General features: G+C 49.8%; 1 protein-coding gene across 1 annotated transcript in view; it reads right to left on the bottom strand.

Moving 5' to 3' along the window:
• LOC119394442 (serine/arginine repetitive matrix protein 2) overlaps positions 1–12,615 on the bottom strand; it is a gene marked incomplete at its 3' end in the record, with an annotated part of 123,733 nt that overhangs the window by 7,291 nt on the left and 103,827 nt on the right.

A 12,615-nucleotide genomic window follows, 5' to 3' on the forward strand; every position in this document is an offset into this window, starting at 1 on the left:
GGCCTGAGCTAGTACGCCCCTGCCTGCTACTCTGCACCGGGGAAAACGCAACGGGGCAAAAAGAGTGATGAAGTACGATGATGGGGAGATGATTAGGTAATCCGTATATACATAATAAGATACGTTTGCTAGCGTAAAGAGGACAACGACGCTAGTAACCATCCTTTATTTGCTGTATACCAACTAGCCCAACTGTCCGTCTTGTAGGGTATATATACCATTTTCATAATTGTTGAGCTAACTTTCCTACGATGCAGTTAACCCAATTAATGGCAGCTAGTCACTTCTTCAAACAGAGTGTTCAAGCGTGGTTTGCTTGCGCTGGGACGCGGAAAGTGTAAACTCGGCTCTCTTGACACGAACACGCATAATAGACAAACGCCAGCACGTGCAACTACGACCTCGCCTTCTCTTGAAGCACGAAAGTTGCTGCCATTAGTTGAGAGAAAATGTAGTGCAGAAATGCGCACTCGCGAATTGTGAAAAGGCCCTTATAGACCCTTTATGTAATCCGCAACAGTGCGCATCGGTTTACCGAACGTCTAGCATCCATTGCATTACTATTGAAGAAGTGACCTTGTAGCACTTAGTAATACTGTATGATCGCATATTTAGGGAGAAATACAGTTTTCATCTAGAGGCCCCCATCTTCTGCTGTGACAAGAAAGGACAGTCGCGCAATTTATGTTGTAATGTCTGCTACACTAGATAGCGCTTGCAGTTCAGGATGTACGCACAATTGAGAAGGTGTGAGTGGCGCCGTGCTACGGCAAAGATCAGGTGAAACCTGCGGAGTATACTGGCGCGGCTGCTGTTTTTTCTAGCCGGGAGGCAGAAACTCATGTCACTCTATTTCCCGGTATATTAATTAGAACTAACAGACAATAATGCCAAGGAAAGTATAGAGGATGTTATTTGTAATAATTGGGATATCAGTGTGAAGAAAGTAAAGTGGACGAAAAGATAACTTGCCGCCGGCAGGGACCGAACCTGCGACCTTCGAATAACGCGTCCGATGCTCTACCACTGAGCTACGGCGGCGGTCACACCCCGTCCACTTCATAGGGTACACATGTGCATTTAAACCTAGGAGTGTTAGTCAGCGCCGATCACAGCCATGGCGGCGAGTGTGGAACACTCTTTTTCTGCATTTTGGCGTCACGTAGCAAGTGACCTTTTTTTACGAGCTGGCAGCTGACCAATAATTCCTCTCATACTACCTGAAGGCACCAAGTCTGCCAGAACGAGACCCTCGCTATGAATGAGGGAGAGAAAGCGACTTTTAAGGGCTCGTTTTTCTTTTCATACACCCTTAACCTCCCCTATACTTTCCTTCGCATTATTGTCTGTTAGTTCTAATTAATATTGTGTCTAACAAAGAAAAACGAGCCCCTAAAAGTAATTCGAAGGTCACAGGTTCGGTCCCTTAAGGCGACAAGTTATCTTTCCGTCCACTGCACTTTCTTCAGATTTATATCCCAATTATTACAAATAACACCCCCTATACTTTTTCTTGGCAATATTGTCTCTTAGTTCTAATTATTATTGTGTATAACAAAGAAAAACGAGCCGTAAATGTCATCTTCTTTCCTTCTAGTTCCCTCAGTTGCCTGTACGGATGGTCTGCTTGAGGCCAGTGTATTTCTGTGTAATCTCTGCATAGGTGACCTCTAGAAAAAGATCGCGTCAGTCCGCAATTATAGAATTATGTAGGGCTTCAACTAAAACGAGCCGTAAATGTCATCTTCTTTCCTTCTAGTTCCCTCAGTTGCCTGTACGGATGGTCTGCTTGAGGCCAGTGTATTTCTGTGTAATCTCTGCATAGGTGACCTCTAGAAAAAGATCGCGTCAGTCCGCAATTATAGAATTATGTAGGGCTTCAACAATATCTAAACGACAAACCGAGAAAAGATGACTTGCTTACTAGAGCGAGCGTCTTATTTAATTTCTCCTCGTGTCTCTTTTACCTTTCTCGGGATTTCCTCACCCTCCGCCACACTGCATGTTTCAACTGCGACTTTCCAACCAGTGTGGTCCCCGAACGCGCATCCGGTTTCGATGAGCTCGAGTAGGCAGGCTTCGAGATAATGCGACCTGCTGCCGAATAGTCCAGGGATGATAGCCACAGATGCTTGAATCCGCGACATCAACCAACGACGACGGGCCCCTTGTGTCCAGTGTGCGAAAGTGTGAATTTTCGCACACTGCACACAAGGGGCCCGTCGTCGACACTTTAGAAAGTGGGAATTTTGGATCGTCAGCGTGTCTAATGAAAAGATTTGGGCCCATATTAAACACGAACGATGCCTCTCAAACAACGAGATACCGGTTTTAAAGCACCCATTTAGAATGTCGATTAATCGATTAAAAAATTCCACCGAAAGCAATTAATCGATTAAAGGCTAAAGCGATTAACGATTAATCGATTAAAAATTTTAATCGACCATCCCTAAGCAATGGGAAACAGTCTCTCGGGCAAGCTGTCACTGGGGTGGTCTTCACCTTGAAGAGGGGCTCTACTCAGGGCATCTGCGGGCATATTTGCTAGCCCCCGTCTGTGTTTTATTTTGCAACTGAAACCCTGCAGGCAAAGGACCCAACGCTTGACCCTGGGCGAAGCTTGGTCGGTGCAGAACATCCATGACAAGGATGAGTGGTCACAGTGTATCTCGAACTCCGTAAACTCAAGATACGCCCTGAATTTGTCCACTGCCCACACCACTGCAAGGCACTCCCACTCCTGGACAGTATAGTGGCTTTCGGCCTCTGTGAGAACCCTGCTAATGAAGGAAACGGGCTGCAGTCCATCAGGGCCAGCCTGCAGTAGCACAGCTGAAATGCCAATGCCACTTGCATCCGTCTCCACCACAAAGGGTCGATTTAGATCTGGAAGGCTCATAACTGCATCCTGAGCTAAGGAATGCCTGAGCGCGGTGAAAGCTCGCTCTTGGCTCTCTTCCCACCGCCATGGCTCGTTTTTCTTCAGAAGAACAGTGAGTGGATGTGCCGTCAGTGGGAAGTGTGGTATGAAGCTGCGATAATAACCAGCAAGTCCCAGGAAAGCCTGCAACTGTTTAATCGTGGTGGGTGTTGGATAATCCAGTACCGCCCGCACTTTCTCTTCATCTGGTCTGCACTGCCCAGGGGAGATGACGTGGCCCAAAATCTTAAGGGACTGACGGCACACCTGCATTTGATCAGGGTTAATCGTAAGGCCAGCATTCTCAATACGCTGCAACACCTCCCTTACATGCCTGACATGGCTCTCGAGACTTTCAGAGTAGACAAGGACATCGTCCAGAAACGCCATGGCGAAGTCGTGAGTTATTCCTTGCAACAGCCGGTCCATCAAGGTCTGGAAAGTTGCCGGGCCACCTGCCACCCCGAAGGGCATTCTCGTAAACTCAAATGTGCCCTGATGGCAGATAAAGGCTGTTTTGGCAATGTCAGCCTCAGACACGGGAATCTGAAAAAACCCCTGGGAAAGGTCGAAGCTTGAGAACCACACTGCACGGCCCAATTGCGCTAGCAGCCAGTCCGTTCGAGGCATTGGGTAGGCAGGTACTAGGGTACGTGCGTTCAACGGCCGGTAGTCCACAGCAAGCCGGTAGCCTCCAGACTTCTTGGCCACAAGCACTGGGGCGCTAGTCCAAGGGCTGGTGCTAGGTCTTTTCCAAAAGCCTTTCCAAAAGGTCATTCACACATCCTTCAATGATCTCTTGCTTTTTTCAGGGTGTCTACCAAGTTGACTTTTCTAAATTCCCTGAGTTTTCCAGGTTTTCCCTGAGTGTTTTTGCGAAAATTCCCTGAGTGAAGCGGAACTTTATGTCAGGTTTTATGTCAAGATGGGTAGAGACCACATCGCTCGGTGATGTCACTCTCTAATACGCACGTTAGAAAATAAAAACGACTTAATCCCATTTGAATAGTACATAGAACAGTTAAACCTCAATACAGCGAAGTTGGTAAAAGCGGCAACTCATTTCGTTATATCGAAACTTCGTTAAAACTGACATTCAACCTTTCATGCAAGGCATAGTTACTGAAGGATTAATCTTAAACTGAAAATGCCACAAGAATGCTCGACTAATATGGCAACATGAAAAAACTTTTTTTCATTTTCTGCGTGAAAAAAAAATCAATTTTGTTGAGCCTGAGGTGCAGCAATCACAGTTAGATGCCTTGCCAGAGTGTCACATGTAAATACGAAACAAATGCGGGTTTAATGCACTGTGTTCTGCTGTTCTGCAGCTTGTTCTGCTGCTGCGGGTTGCTGTCAAATGCTCGCGCGTTGCCCAGAGCAATGCAACGCCTTTGCTACCATGTTGCCCAGCAGAACCATTTAATCTCCACGAACGCAAACATCGAAAACCATCCCACGTTAGAAAAAAATAGTCACAGTTTCACCGCGAGAGCAATATAGTAAATCCGATAGCAACAAAGAGGAATTTTGTATGAATATAGGCTAGCCACTCGCTCCTTCAGGAAACGCAGCCACTGCACTAAGAGAAGTGCCCTATCTATGGCTCAGGGGCGGATTCAGGTACCTAATGGTGTATTGTGTGTGTGGGGGGGGGGGGTGTACAAAGGCTGAAGCCCCCGCTCAGCAGTGCATTTTGGTGGGTCACGCATATTTACAACAGCCCAGAGGGGATTATGGCGGTGCCTAGGGTAGAGAGCAGCGACAAGATTCTCTTTACCCCTTTTGGGCAGTGGCAGGCAAAGCAACCTGAAAAAGGGGGCAAACTCAACAGGCGGATCCAAGGGGGGGCGATCGCCGCTACGCCCCCCCCCCTTGGATCCGCCACTGCTATGGCTTCAACGGAAGTTTTGCGATTAGAGCATAACACCTACAAAGGTATGAGCCGTCTGCTGATCCCCACTAAAGATACCGCGGCGCACGCGACCACGCCCGCTGGTACGCACTTCCTGTCAAACTCACGCAGCCCCCCCCCCCACCTCCCCAACCCGCCGGCTCCTATCTCCATGTGCCCATCGAGCGAACGAGACGGTCGGCTCGTTTCATCTTTCTTAAAGGGGTCATGAACCACTTTTCTAAGTAATGATCTAATGACCTCAGTATCGGAGTTTACTGCCTCCCGAATCGATTGCCGCAAAAATTTCTCGAATCCGTCAAGAATGAGCGGAGTTACGAGGGTTTGGCGCACGCTCTCAGCATTTTCTCTCTTTTCTCGTGCCGACGAGCGCACTGGAAACTACACAGGGAGGGATGGCACGGGGGAAGAAAGTTACGTCAACGCGCGTCATGAAACGCGATCGCTCTCCCGCTGTGATTCGCGTGCGCGAGTGCGGCGACCTTGTACTCAGGAGTGCGGCGCCGGCAAGTGGCGGTACCCCGTGGCAAGAAGCGCATCTGATCCGAACGCCGCTCTCGATTTAAGTCGGCTATCGGCCAATGAAGATATTATGTCTCTTGCGACGTGGAGATGCAGTTAGCGACGTCAACGGGCAGACGCCCCGCCCACCGACGAGAGTGAGAACCGGCCTCTGTTTGAAAAGAGGGCGCCTGAGAAAACAGCAACTTCTCGTTCCGCTTGTAGCCTTTACGCGGCGCGCACGACTGCAATATTTGGCTGAGCAGTTCATAGCCGTGTCAGCTTTCTGCAGGATGTGTTTTTTCAACAAGCCCAAGGGGTGCTTCATGACCCCTTTAAGCCCCGTTCGTCGGCAGCGCTCGCGCGCTTTCACTCGCGCATGGAGCATACGACACGCGGGGTGATGTAATCGCGATTTGGACTTGATAAGGAAGATCATGGCGAAGGCGAAAAATTCGCGTCGGAGTGTCTATATAATTGCTATCGCAAAAAAAAAAAGCAATATAGCGCGGGCTAAGATCGCATGAAAGCACGGCAACAGCCTGAATTACGGCACATGCGATTATGGTGGAAACGTTACTGTTTTCCGACATCGCGCGCCGAATCGAGCAAATGGGACCCGTGCTGGTGTCGCGAATTTCGGTCGCCGCTATGCCTTGGCTCTGAAAAGTTTTGTAATTCGACTTTGTAGCAAACATCCACGTGGTGTGGCTGGTTATTGCGAGCTGCAGCCCCCAAAAATATTGGTCGACTGCCTAAAACTTGTTTCAGCAGTGCCCTCATCGGGAAAAAAAGAAAGAAAAAAGCTTTCACTTGCTGTGAATGGGCCCGTTAGTTACGCTAGCTCTCGCCTGGAAATTTATTCTATTCTTCACGGAGTCCTAAATAGCATCTTTGAAGCTCGGGATCAGAGCGAGTGAGCTCTCCGATAACAGCCAACAAGCGTCGTCTTTTTTCTCGCCGATCGGGATGGCTTGCCAGATACCAGCCTCGTCGAAGACATCCGCTTCCTGAATGATCGCGATCGCTTGCAAGATAAGTCAAGCTCGTTACATCTACTGCTACCGCTTCTACAACAAATCATGCTTGTTACTTGACACGCGGAGATAACAAAAACGCCATATCGGGCGCTAACGTACAGCACGCACGAGAAAAAATACAGAACTACACCGCGTAGTCACAGAACACCCTGACAACATTGCGCGATACGATGTGCCGTGGTTCGCGGTTCCCGCATGCCACGCATTAGCCGGATTCTCTCCCACTTCACTGCTCCGAAGGCGATGACAGCATTGAGGTGCGCCACATCCCCGCAGCCGCAGCGGCCGTTTGATTTGAAAAATGCGTTCACAAAATATCGAGCCAGCGCTACCGCGACTTTCGTTGCCTTTCAATAAAGTTACTGCGGATTTTCCCTGATGGGAGCACAATTTCCCTGAGTTTTCCCTGAGAATTTCCAGACTACCCAAAATCCCTGAGAATTCCCGGTTTTCCCGGTCGGTAGACACCCTGTTTTTTGCATTTACTGGCCGCAACTTGCATCTCACAGGCGTACTATCTCCAGTGTCAATGGAGTGCTGAGCGAGGGAGGTACATCCAGGAATTGCAGTAAACAAATGAGAGAAGTCATCGAGCACCTTATTCATGGTCTGTATGCCTTCGTCAGCTGGAAAAGTTCCCGTGCCCGGTACAACAAGCACTTCTTCAAAGAGGCCCTGCAGGCAATAAGATTCGCCGTCTTCCCCTATCGCGAGCGCAGCAGTCACATCTCTTTCACGCTTTGCAAATGGCACAATGCACTACGGGTCGGTTCCAATAGTCCACCCACCCAGCGCTACATGTAGGGATATGCCTGTCGCATTCAAAAAGTCTCTGCCAAGCACAATGTCCCGACACAAGTCTGGCACGCACAGGAAACGTTGTATGCGGCTGCTTGTGGCCCACTGTATCTTGCACTTTAGGGATGTGGTTGACCGCGACCAACCTGTTGCCAGTCGGAGTGCTCGTTCCTGTGTCCTGGGTTTGGCGCCCGTCGCCTCGGCCACCCCTGCCGCTGGTGTTCCAAGCAAGCTCACACTTGAGCCTGTATCCAGCAGGGCCAAGAATGTAGTCTGCCCAATTCGCACTTCCAGGAGAGGCTCTCTGTTGCCGGCCAAGGCCGCCACTCGCAGCGCTGTCTCGTAGGTGCTGGCCGGAGTAGCACCTACCATCTCCCGTTTCCCGGGCACTGTGAGCGGATATGTCCGATTCTGTTGCATAGCTAGGTAGCAGCGGGGCGGGCCGCTACGCCGACCCGAAGGGCACTCGCGGGCAATGTGACCGACGCCTCCGCAGCGATGGCAAGTGACTCCACCGGAGTCGAGCGGTTGATATCCTTGCGGCTGTGGCGGCGCTGGGAAATGACAAATGAGGCCTTGTAGCAAAAGCGGGCGACCTGTGCAACTGGTCCCGGTGGTAGGACGGCTGTATTGCCGCGGGGTGCAACGGCCAGTAAGATGCCGCCGACGGATGCTGCAACGGCGCGGCAGCCGCCGCCATCGTCACTCCAGGCCTCGCTCCTGACAGGCGGGCCACATTTACAGATGGCTGGAAGGCGAGGTCCCGCGCAACTTGATCGGTTGGAGGTGGCGGTGGCTTGTACTGGAACCGCCTCCAATAACGCTCCATGAGGCCGTCAGCTGCCTTTGCCAGCTCCGCGAGATTGGCAAACTGCTTGCCTTCCACCAAATCTTGGAGTTGCGAGTGCATCTGCCGTAACACACGGTCAACCTTTTCAGATTCCGGCACTTCACCGCCGATCCGGTCATAATACGCCGCGATCGTGTAGATGAACTCTTTTAGGTTTTCTTCGGGGTGTTGAGTGCGGAGCTCAAGTTCTTGTGTCAGGCGCCGCTTCGCGTCAATCGAAGAAAACTCCGCTATGAACGACGCCCTGAAGTCATCCCACGATGAAAACGACTTCACGAAACGCAGCCATAACTTCGCGCTACCCTCCAGTGCAGCAGGCACGACGTGGCTAAGCCTTCTGTCGGCGCCGATCCCAGTCACCAGGCAAAAGGTCTCCAGCTGGTCCAGAAATTCCTCGGGGGACTGCGTGTCACTGAATCCCGTGAACCTCGGGGGTTGACTTCCCGCGGACCGCGGAGCACAGTCACCTGTCGGTTGGAATGCCGCCGCCGTCATGGGGCCTGCAGGTATGGGCTCGGCCGTCATGAGTCTTTGTCTAACGGCCGCCGCGATTTGCTCACGCTGTATGGCGGAGCCGTTTGTTTGCCCCAGCAGATGTTGAAGCAGCTCCTCCGGCACATTCACCACGTCCATCTCTGTTGTCATGTCGATCCCGGACGGGCCCCCACTTGTCAGACTCGACGATATACTTGACGATCCACAACCACGTTCACTACACACCCTTTATTCACCGCGCCACATATCCAACATGTCCGACCTCCGTCTCCTACCCACTCCCTGCTCTTCCTGTATTCCCGCGCGCCCCCTCGCTGCTCACCCGACACTCGCGCCATCTTGTTTCTCCGCCATCAACCACACACAGCCTCCGAGACCCGCACCCAACACACGCGCACTCTTCACTCCCCTACGAAACCAGCTTGCCATCGCCGTGCCAGTGTGCGGTCAGGAACAAAGTGCGCATCACGAACCCTTTCATGATAAATGCGTGCGTATGATACAGCAACAGTACAGTGAAGGCGTCAGCTTAGTTGGCGATGTGCTGCACACAACTAGAAACGATCGGCTTGACACGGCAGCAAATGCTGCGTATCGGCGGAGATTCAGCGATGTGTGTGCGCATCGTATCGTTTACATGCGCACACGCGTCGGGGAAAGCAGGACGAGTCGTCCACTCTTCCACCACAGTCTTTGTGTTCCGCGTCATCGTTTCCAAATGCTTCATGCGAGAGAGCCGTAATCTATTCTGCGCTTTGCTGTTATCAGCGGCGCTCATCACGAGATGCAAAAGTGGCGGTTGGCACGCATGTAGTTAAGCGGGGTTCGCGGCAGGTGCCGAATGTATTTGCGAGAACCTGGGCGCGCACCAAAATGCCTAATAATTGTACTGAGAAGCATTAAAGCCATTTCAGACGTGGCTGTGTAGAGTCACTGGAAAATTGTCAGAGTATCGCATCTGTTTTCCGCGCGCCGCCGCCGACGCGACTGGCTTACTCTCATCACGTGACCTCTCGCCGCCATATCCCTTCCGAGCGCTTTGGGTGCACGCGTGTTGAACGCAGAGCGTGGCCGGACATTTAGCAGTACCACGGTCCCTAAAAGTAGTTCGTCGCTTTTGTTTAAACGCTTCATGCAGGTGCCAGAGAGTAGCTCACCAGCAACCGAACGTTGTTGGTGAGCTACCCTGGGATCTCGTTTATTTTTGTATTCCGTGTGGAAAAAATTAACAACAAAAGAGCGTAATTCTACGTGGCTGCATAGTTGGCCGGAATGAATTCACCTCCCTCGAAGAACACTCCTTTCTGCAGTGAATCACACGAACTTTGGTGGGAAAGCTCTCATGCGACAGGATACTTCACCTTTTCGGTTCGCAATGTTCAGCAGTATTGAAAACCACATACCTTTCTATTTGCTCACCTGTTTATATATCGATCTGTTCAACAGATTGTGCATGCTTTTCGAGTTATAAGCAGGTCACGCACGAGAGCGAAATCGAAGATTTATTGAAGTACTGCTATACCTTGAAGGCAATTGTGGCATGATCATTTGCCATTGCGCAAGACTTCTAGAAGCGTAATACTGTTTAGTGGGTGAGAAATGGTCACAGCAAAATAAATAAATAAATAAATAAATAAAATTCCGACAGATTCCACGCATTAAGGGAGTCGATTTCATGCGAGCCCTAGGTCTTTATTCATAATGTTCTGCTGTAGCATGCGCTTTAAAAATTTCCGGTATGTGCTATTTCTGATCAAAAGTACAGAAAGCACTGTGCCGAGTAAGTTTTAATAAGAGTGCATTATGAAAAAAAAAATTGAAATTAAAGTCAGTGCAGAAACTGAATTCCAGCTGTTTACGCGCTGGCAACGTCAACAACAAAAAAAAAACAGTTTGTCGAAACACAGCAAAATATTTGCAAATGCACTGCAACGTTGTGAATATTATGATAAAGAATAGGAAATGAAGCAATTAAGTAGTGATGTCAATCATTTTTCATGTCCTATTTTCTACGTATATTTTACGAAATGACAACGTATTCGCAAAATAAGATGCACCTTACCTACTGCACGCCGATTTGCCCGTACATTCGGCTGCTGGCGTTCCGAAGCGAGACATAAATACGCCAGGCACAACTTCCAATTAATGGATACACACACACACACACACACACACCACTTTTATTAGACATATCACCCAGTTGAATAGCAAGCATGGTGCGCAAGCAAGGTATGCGTCAGCGATCAGTCGAAGGACGCAATGTTGAAGGTTCTCGATGTTGTTCGATAATGTTCTCGAGTGCGCTATGAGGTGAATCTGAACACCGACAGCAAAGCTAGCGCAAACAGTCAAGATTCACCAAATGTCGAAGTAAATAGCATCTCGCACGAAGTCACTACGCTAATGCAACTATGTTTACAGCTCCGGACCTAGCGAACACACCCGGCCGCGACACGAAAAGAGACCGATGAAGCCACGACAAGTTCGCAAGCACATGGCAACATTCGCCGCATGTTTAATTAGTTACACCGCTTACCGCGCAGTCGATTCATAACTGTCGATGGGTCGAAATCACTTCTAATATCATCTTGAAGAAACATGCACACATATTGCAGTTCCACCGAGCGTAACACGGCATTAAGGCGAAAATATCGGTCACTTCTCAGCACACGCTAGCAACGCGCCGGACGATCCAGAAGGGAAATGGCCGCCGCCGCCCAATGTCGCCCGCGTGCAGCCTACCTTTGCGGTACTCTGAAATTTTCCAGTGACTCTAGTGGCTGTGGCGATTTGACCGCTTTAGCGGAGTAAAGAAGCATGAATTCGTTTTTTCGGACTATCCGATTTTTCGGACGATTTCGTGGTCCCTAGGGAGTCCGAAAAATCGGACGTTGACTGTAGTAAAAACCAGAAAAAATTTCGAGATAAGCAAAGTTGGGCAAATTCCATTGAGAAGTTCAGTTCTATCTAGAAATGTTATCCCTACTGAACAGGAGCGCCTAACTGGTTCTTTGTAAAGGTTTTGAAGAAAAATAATGACATAGCAGCGCTATTAACCAGCTGCGTTTTTCGGCACTGCCTTTTTATTTAGTGCAGAGAGACCGACTAAGGCCGCTGCACTCAAATTTATTTCGCATCAAGCGAAGCATGTTTCTTGTTTCGGCGGATGTCGTCACCCCTTGAGTAGCTGCGTCGACGCTGCCGCGATCACTGTGCGTGACGCCACGTTGTTTGGCTTAAGAAAATGGTCAAACCAGCCAATGTTGCAGGCTAGATCAGTTTAGCCCACCGCTAAGTGGTGGTGGTGGTAGTGGTTTGAAGAGGAAAAGGCGCCTAATTTCTGCAGCCCGGTCGGGAGCACGGCGCAGCGCCTAATGACATTTTGCCGCTAAGTCCAGAGAATCGGCCTTATCTCTCGATGTGACGGAAGGGGTTCCTCTCGCACGATGCCACACATTCAGCGCCGTTTTGACGTCCGGAAACTTCGAGCCTCGAATCCGTTTCTTTGATTAGGGCTACCTTTCTTTGCAGCCTCAGTGACTTGCTTTACTTTGGTGGCGTTATCCTCACCACATCGCACGGCCGACGCAAAAATCCGCGCGACGTGCCTGGCGCAGATAAAATGCTGAAATCGCATCTCTGACGGTAAACAAACAAAACGTGTACAACCCAAGCTATTTTGCAGCGCCTGCTTATGTGCACGTCTATAGCGTCACATGATGTGACACAGGGTTGCTCGACAAAGTTGGTATGCCGCTAGGTTCCGACTTTACTTTCGGAAACAGTGTCCACTTCGTCCTAAACGTGGCAGCCTCGCGCGAACCTTGTGAAACGTATGACATTTTGCCGCTAGTATTTTGTGAAACGGTTCGGCGGTGAAGTTTTGGTTCCATTCTCAGTCGAGATTTCGAGATAACCGAAAGTGGGCACGGAAATACTCCGAGATAAAGGGCAATAAATACATTGCACCTATGGGAAATTGTTCGGTACCGCGGAAAACTTCGACTTAGCCGATTTTTCGAGATATGCGAGTTCGAGTTAACGAGGTATTACTTGGTAACCAATTCCTGGAATTGAACAACCACAAAGTTATTTC

The sequence above is a fragment of the Rhipicephalus sanguineus genome, chromosome 5 (assembly GCF_013339695.2).
Source record: "Rhipicephalus sanguineus isolate Rsan-2018 chromosome 5, BIME_Rsan_1.4, whole genome shotgun sequence".
Taxonomy (NCBI): Eukaryota; Metazoa; Arthropoda; class Arachnida; order Ixodida; family Ixodidae; genus Rhipicephalus; species Rhipicephalus sanguineus.